This window comes from Prosopis cineraria, unplaced genomic scaffold (genome assembly GCF_029017545.1).
Source record: "Prosopis cineraria cultivar Desert tree isolate PC_DT_omini unplaced genomic scaffold, ASM2901754v1 PC1230, whole genome shotgun sequence".
Taxonomy (NCBI): Eukaryota; Viridiplantae; Streptophyta; class Magnoliopsida; order Fabales; family Fabaceae; genus Prosopis; species Prosopis cineraria.
In genome coordinates this window covers 3,663-12,011 of record NW_026556555.1, presented here as the reverse complement: position 1 = coordinate 12,011, position 8,349 = coordinate 3,663, and the positions used below count along the sequence as shown (strand labels likewise).

General features: G+C 34.6%; 1 pseudogene; it reads left to right on the top strand.

Annotated features, from left to right (window-relative positions):
- The first annotated feature begins 3,381 nt into the window (after positions 1-3,381).
- On the top strand, positions 3,382-7,622 carry LOC129299619 (uncharacterized; annotated as a pseudogene).
- Positions 7,623-8,349: the final 727 nt, after the last annotated feature.

The window sequence follows — 8,349 nt, the reverse complement described above, 5'->3', positions numbered from 1 at the left end:
CCCAAGCCATAAGATTTAGTTTCTTATTACCCTTACTATCCCCCTAAGGAAATCTCTACTCACTTTCTCTAGCTCATTCAGGATGCTTGTGGGTAACAAGATCATCTGCATGTAGTAACTAGGTAAAGTTGAGAGAACAAACATAATCAAGACAAATCTTCTAGCTAGCATAATAAATTTACCCTCCCAACCTAACAGTCTTTTCCTAGCTCTATTTAAAATAGGAGCAAATAATGTTTTGGTGTCTCTCTTATAAATAAGAGGTATCCCCAAATACTTTCCCTGATCACTAGTTAAGCTCACTCTTAAGTCTTAGCTCAGCTTTTATGCTCTAAGAAGATGAACCTTAGCTGAGACAAAAAGTTTAGTTTTTTCTTTATTCATCTTTTGCCCTAAAGCCACACAAAATTTTCCCATACATCTGTTCAAAGCATCCATTTGACTTGGAGAGGCTTTACTGAATAACATCAAATAATCAGCAAAAATCAAATGTGATAAATTGGGCCCCTCTTTTACTAGCTGAATGGGCTTCCACTCTCCACTATTTATTTCATCTTTAATGAAGTGACTCAACTTTTCTATGTATAGAGTGAATATGTAGGGGGGAATAAGATCTCCTTGTTTAAGACCAAGAGAGGGTTTAAATTCTCTAGATAATTCACCATTCCATAAGACTTTGATTTTTGGGATACTAATGCACTCTATAATGATTTTGCATAATTCTTTCCTAAAACCCACTTCTTCTAAGTAGGTTTTGATTAAAGGTTATTCAAGTCTATCATAGGCTTTGTCGAGGTCAACCTTTACTGCACAAAGCTCTTCTTTCATCTTGTCCTCTTCGTTGTGTTGATCACTTCCTGGGCAATGATTATACTGTCTCCCCTTTGCCTTCTTGTTATAAAGCTACTTTAGTGATTGCCTATAAGCCTAAGCATAAGACCTTTGATTCTATTAGCAACCACCTTAGAAACAATCTTATAGCTCACATTACATAGTGAGATAGGTTTGAAATCTTTCATGCATTCTGGTTTATCTATCTTAGGAATAAGGACATGGTGTGTATTGTTGATCCTCTCTAGCTTCTTAGGTTCCCGAAACACCTTCTTAACCAAAGTGCATATTGAATCCCCTAGAACTTTCTAATGTTGTTGATACAAGATAGCTTGAATACTATCAAGATCAGGAGCCTTAAAGGCAACAATTTCAAAAGTGGCTTGTTTAATCTCCTAATTTATCACTTCACGAGATAAAGATGCAGCTTTCTTCGTACTTAGCCTCGGATATGCTTTACTTGAATAAGTATTGTTCTAACCCACCATCTTTGCTTTGAATAAATCTCCGTAGTAAGATACAATAATGTTCTATAGTTGTTCATGATCAAAACTTTAATTTCCATCACCATCATTCAAAGCCTTAACTTTATTATTCTTTTTCATATTTTAAATAAGTTTAAAGACTTAAAGCCTATTTGAATAAAATGTAATATATAATTACACCAAAAAAGTATAATTTCACATATAAATCTATAAATTTAAATAAAATTTTATATATAAATATATAAAATATATAATATACCTAAATAGGCAACGTCTACAAGCTTACAAGCCAAACTTAAAAAATTCAAGCTTGGCCTATTTAGGTTTATAGGCCACCAAATAAGTCTGAGGCTTGGCTTATTGATGAATAAGCCAGGCTCTGATCAGACTAGGTTGTAAGTTGCTTGAAAGGGATCTGGTCTACTCTGATATCTAATCAAATTTTATCGTTGATAAATCAGTTAATTATTTTTAAATTAATATAATCTTTTTATAAATTATCCTTTTTCAATAGGGTGTTTTATTTAAAAATAAATATAGAATAATTTATTTATTAAAAGTCTTAAAAATACATTAATTACACTTTAAATATTTAAAATATTTTACATTTTTTAACATTTAATCCTTAAAAATGCCTTGCATCTTCAAGGAAGGGAGTATATATTGTTCCCAAACACAAGCCACTTGCTCCGTTGAGAGCATTCAAGAAAAAAAAAAAAATTATCTTTTAGCTTTCATTCAAAAAGAAAAAATAATAACAATAATAATAATATGCTCGTGTAACCTTGAATCCATTTGCAACTGACTCCTAAATCATATGCTCGTCCAACTCAGCAATAACTCAAGAGTGAAAATACTATTTTAAAGGGAAGAAATCAAACGAATTCGTGAAAATCGCAATGTTGATTCATGGTGATGGAAAAATAAGGAAGTAAAGTAGTTCTTAATCTTGGTGTTATAGAACTTTATATTTGTGAAATATTTTCAGGAAGAAAGCTTAAAGAAACACAGTGTGAAGAAGTAATAACCTCACTAAAAAATGAATTTTATTGAAGAACTTGAGGATGACAAGAAAAGTGCTCCAAGCCTCCAATTCAAAAAAAGAGGCTATTTACAACAAAATAAATTATGTGAAGCCTTTGAATTTGACCTTTTGTTGTACCTATGTAAGTAATGATAAAGAAAGCTTCAGACTTTAGGGGTACCAATATGGAAAATTAACTATTACATAATAAAGACACTTTTTTAATTTTTAAAATTCTATTCCTATTCAGCTAATCATTAATTAACTATTTAATTATATATTTTGAACTGCAATATCACTTTTTAACACAAATTTTATTATAAATAATTAGGCTAACAAAAAATGTTTTTTACTGCACACATTTTTAAACTTCCTCATAATATTTTAAATTTTATTTTTTAATTATATAAACTTATTTATTAATTCATTTATTATTTTATTATAAATAAAAAATATCTTTAAGATGTAATAAATAAAAACGCTCAATGAATTAGGATTTAATATAAGTGCCAGAAAAAAGGTGAAAAAGTACCACAGAATTAGGATTTAATATAACGAAAGATAAATTAGACAGTACCACTTATATTTATTTTTTTAAATTTTATTAATTATAATATAAGAGTTTTTGAAACATTTATTTAAATATTTCTATGCTCAATTATTTATACTCTTTAAATTGCATAGAGTAAATAATTATTTTATGAGCTCGTTAAAAAACAATTATATTATGAGAAAAAATAACAATTTCAAAGTTTAAAATAATATAATTTTATTACTAAAATAATATTTTATAATTTTTTAAAGAATTTTCTTTACCATAGTAAAATTTAGATTTTGAAAATAAAGAGGATATCTATGTAATTTCAGTAAAATTGAGGAAACATCACTGTATTTTACTGAAAAACTTAAAAGCGTTTAAATAATATTGTTGAAAAAAGGGAAAAAAGGAAAAAAGGAAAAAGAAGGGACTAAGGCAGGAAATATTTATCTTCCGTTAATAGGACGATGTGGAGTTTTTTCTCCTCTCAGATCTCCATTTCTTCAAAACCCTAATTCTACCAAATTCAGTTTGAGCCTCGAAAAACCTATCTCTCTTACCATATTCCCTTCCCTAGCTTCTAAACGATTTTGTCATTCAATAACGATCTCTGTATCAATCGTCAACGCTATTTTCTCTCGGACTTCAGGTTGGTGGCTCGCCGTTTCGTCCTTCTCTGCGTTGTTATTTCCATTTCCTCATATCCCGCCTCATGATCTTATTCGAATTAGCCGCTGTATTGATTGTTGGAGGATAGAATTGTGCTTTAGGGTTCGGTTTGTGTGATTATTTGAATTCAGTGATTTGGATTCTGCATTCTAATTTGTCGATTTTGCGGGGCGGGAATTGGGACTCTAGGCTCTTTTGCAATGGTTCTCTTGACTTGGATGAAGTATTATGGATCCTAGAGAGTCGCGGTGGCTTTTACGTTCTTTTAGTTCTTCTTGGATGGTTGCAGCTTCTTCATCTTAATAATATCAATTAAATGTGGATTTGTGAGTTTTTCTTATTTAGCAATTATTTGCAATCTATTCATTTTCTCTAGAAAGCTGTAACTTTCGGGGCATAAACGTCCATTTAATGGGTAACTGGTATCTGGCTGCTTGCCGAATTTTGAAAATTAAGAGAAGAAGGCCAATAATTGTGACATTCTGGAACATAGTTGGGGCGGAACATTAAGTTTGAGTTTTTTTTTTTTTTTGGTAAAAAAGTTTGAGTTTTAGTTACACTATAATAGTCTCTGCATCTATGCCCATCTGGTGTTTGCTTTTCATGATATGATTTCAGCAGTGTGTGCTTATAATGTATCCAACTTTGTGTTGCCAATGGGCCAAGGAACTTGAAAGTATCTGTGCTATATATATATATATATATAGCTCTTTAAATAAAGGGCGAGGTAGATCATAAATGTTGAATTTGATTGATAGGCAAAGGGGTCTTCATTATTTAGATTATACAAGACTTTCTACATGTAAGGTCTGAAGTAATTATTGTAGGCATCCCTGACGCTTATTCGGTACATAGGCATACAATTTATCTATATTTTGCGTTTAAAATTTTTTATGTTGACATTGATGCTCTTTTTGTTTGAAGTACAATCATGCTCCAGAGTGAATATATTATATCTGCAATATTGACCTCTGTTTAATGTTGGACAGTTGGAGATATGTAGAAATATTGAATGTGCTATAATCAGTTGAGCAAGCAATATATCTCTTTTATTTGATTGGGAATTTGTGTTTCTTATGCTTCTTGAAATATGGTCATGCAAGTGCAAGCTAGGTCATTCTGAATTGAATGACAAACAAGGCCAATTTATTTATTCTGAGGTGAGGGGACTGATACATAAGGAATTTTGAACGGTTATGATACTGTCTCTATGATTTTGAAGGGAAATGGAGATACTTAAAACTTTGAAAAGAATGGGCATTAAATAAGCTTCTTATTGTTGAGAGAGAGATATTGTATCTGAAATTGTAACTTTGTTTAGAAGAATGGGCATTAAATTAGATGTATTATGTGTCTTGCAGCTAGTAATATAGTAATTTAGACTTAACTAGTGTTTTCATGAAATTCTCTTATTTCAAGACTTTTTGTCCTGTAGCTACTTTTTGTATTGCTGTTTGGCTTTGTTCTACTGGAAAAGTACTACTTTCACTATGTTCAATTTTGGCCGCATGTTGAATTTTGGTGTAAAGGATATGGCGTCGTGATAAGTCACAGTGCTGAATTTTCTAAATAGAAACATAATAAACAAATAAGTTGCAGTTCATTATGTAGAACAATGGATAAAAATAATCTGTGTTTGTGCATACATTTACTTGCATGTTGAAAGCCATTTTAAGTAATGTCTATCCCTTTGTGTCAACTTTGTAATTCTTGGTTTGTCCTGTTCATCTTTATATCCTTGCTCATTTTAACTTAATTTCATATGCGTTAAACTAGGGTGTTGCTGTCTCTATTTGTTCTCTTTTCATTAACTTTGTAGTCTGTATTCATTTGTCTTTTTCTATTTTGTAAATGAGTGCTTGATTGCAAATAGATCCGTACACGTAGGTGTTATGAGCCAAATATATATACATAGTGAAGGAGATAATATTATTTTCTTTTATAGTTGTATTTAGTTGTGATACATTTTAACTCTACCAAATCTACGGTCTACTTTCAAAGGAGGGAAATTCTAATATGTGTGTGTGTGTGTTTCTTTGTTGCAGGGCATTATTTGCATTTTGAGGACATGTCTCCTGGATCTCGATCTAAGTCCAAAAAGGGGAGCAAGGAAGCTCAGAAGGCATCTGCAAAGTCTCCAGGGTCTAATAATGCAGGTGCTGGTTTACCTGCTAGTGCATACAACCCGTTATCAGGAACATTCCATACTCTTGAAATGTCACCGGCATCTTCTACCTCTCCCATTCATTCTAATGGTCGGTTTCGGAACATAGATGAGACAGATGATCATCCTGCAGGCTCATTGTTAGCTGGTGTTGAGTATGACTCTGTTTCTAATAATGGTAGTTGGTCTGGTGAGTCAGAGGACCATAAAGAGAAAGCCTCTAATCTGCCTGTTAGATTAGAAACAGTGCCAGGAGCTGACAATGACAAGCGAGAGAAAATCCGCCAGAAAAATGAGAGAAAACATCAACGACAGAAGGAAAGGCGAGCTCAAGAATTGCATGAGCGTTGCAGTGGCTATCTTATGTCAAGAAAACTTGAAGCCCTTGCTCAACAGCTTGTGGCAATGGGATTTTCTCATGAACGGGCAACAATGGCACTGATATTGAATGAAGGAAGGGTTGAGGAATCAGTTGCATGGCTGTTTGAGGGTGGTGAAGAAACAGATAAGCAAAAGGATAAACAAATAGGTGGGAGCACTTTGAAAATCGACATATCCGAAGAGCTTGCTCGGATTGCAGACATGGAAACAAGGCATTGTTGCTCAAAGCAAGAGGTTGAGAGAGCAGTCGTTGCATGTGAAGGTGATCTAGATAAAGCTGCAGAGTCCTTGAAAGAATTGAAGCAGGATCCACCTTCTGCTCCCCTAAAGCCTGAGGAAACTGGGTATCCACCTACTCTTACTAATGGTAAGCAGTCAGGAGTTGCTAGTCAGAGTGCTAGGCCCCAGACGAAGCCCGGTCTCAGCCTCAATCAACTAAAGAAAGATGAAAAGGATTTTAACTACACAAAATCGGCAGTTATGGTTGGAGGATCTTTGGAATCCAGTAGTAAAAATATTCAGCCTCTAAAGAGAATTCAATCAAAGACAGAGTGGGCGAAACCCCAGCAAGCTACTATTCCAGCTGATAAGAGGTGGCCAAGTGCCGGGTCTAATCTTTCTGTGTCATATTCTTCAGCATCACCTTTGCAGGTGTCACCGGTACCTGCCAAGGCTGAAGCTCGTTATATTGCTGTTGGAGGTGATTTGAAAAATCTTCAACCCGGAGCAGCTAGGGAACCGGTAGTTGTCATGCAGCGGCCTCAATCTGCAAATGCTAAGCATGTTCCAGCCACAAGCATGAGCACATCTCCTCCTGGACTGGCTGCCAATTGGTATCCGACTAACAGTTCAGAAGTAATGAGGTCAAACGGCTTTTTATCCCGCCCTCCTAGCACTAGAAGTCTCAGTCCAAACTATCTCAGCTCGAATCAGATGTACCACCAACTCCAGTATCAACATCAGCATCAATTTGTCACTGCAAGCAGCCATTCAGTAGATCCCCAAGTAACCAGCCGAGGGAACAACTTATGGAATAGAACAAGTCCATCTCCAACGTTAGCTGCAGCTTCTTCTCTAGGTCTCTTTTCTGGATCTGGGTCGGCCGCTACATCAGGGGCATCATCTCCAGTGGACTGGAGCACTGGTGGATCAATGCAATTTGATTACACCAGCATAGACTGGTCCTTGGATAGAAGTGTATCATCACCGAGGTCAAATGCATTATGGCTTGGTCTTTCACCTTTTACGAAGACTAGTCATATATACGATTCAAATGCCTCGGGGTGGTCACTCAACCATCAATGAGATCAGTAGCCTCAAATGGTAGCTTAGTTCCCATGCCTGGATTGCAAGATGGTGGAGTAGCTTCTGCAGAAACCTCGAATGGGGGGTCTCGGGAGTGGAGTTCGCCATTTGAAGGGAAAGATCTGTTTAGTTTACCGAGACAGTTTGTTTCTTCTCCTTCTCTGTAGAATGAGTGGCGAGAAGTTGAATGAATAAAATGAAAGAAAGACATTTGATGTGTGTGGATTTGATGTTGGTTCTTCCGATGTAAAAAAAAAAAAAAAAAGAGGTCGTTTGTTGGTGGTAAGCCCATGTTGGATCGCATCCAATTATCCTTTTTCTTGTTCATTCCCACAGAATACGGTCAGTCACCTATGCCCAACGACTTACGTGCAGTAATTTCGAGTTTCAAAAACGCAATTTGAATTTCACGTATATACAATCACGTATGCAAAAATGATATAACTAGCAACTCTGGTTCTCGTGGTAAGCCTTCGAAGGATTAATCTTGTTGAACATATAGTAAATAATTTCCTATTGGATGCTCAAAGCTTGCGTGTATGACATCCAACATAAAGGGGCAACAAAACGAAAGAACAAACATGGACATTGTTTTGATGTCTCTACCTTGATTTCTTGTATCATTAAAAATGAAAACTAATTCTTGATATTGTTAGACCATCAAAACAATAACCATCATCACTATTCCACAAAAAATTCAGAGGATCCTCAAGCATGAGGGACCCTAGACATATTTATTGAATTTATTTTTCACTTCCTTCCCCAGGACTAGTATTGATACAAAACATTGCCAGCCTTTTTGCCCTTTTCCTAATGTTTGCTGCTGAAACAGCAGCACCATGGTGCTGCCATTTCTTCATATTTTATATTTATTTTTTTATTTGTAATATTCAATCATTTTTTTAAAAAAGCCATAGCAAGAAAATTATTTCCATTTTGTAAAATTTTGCCA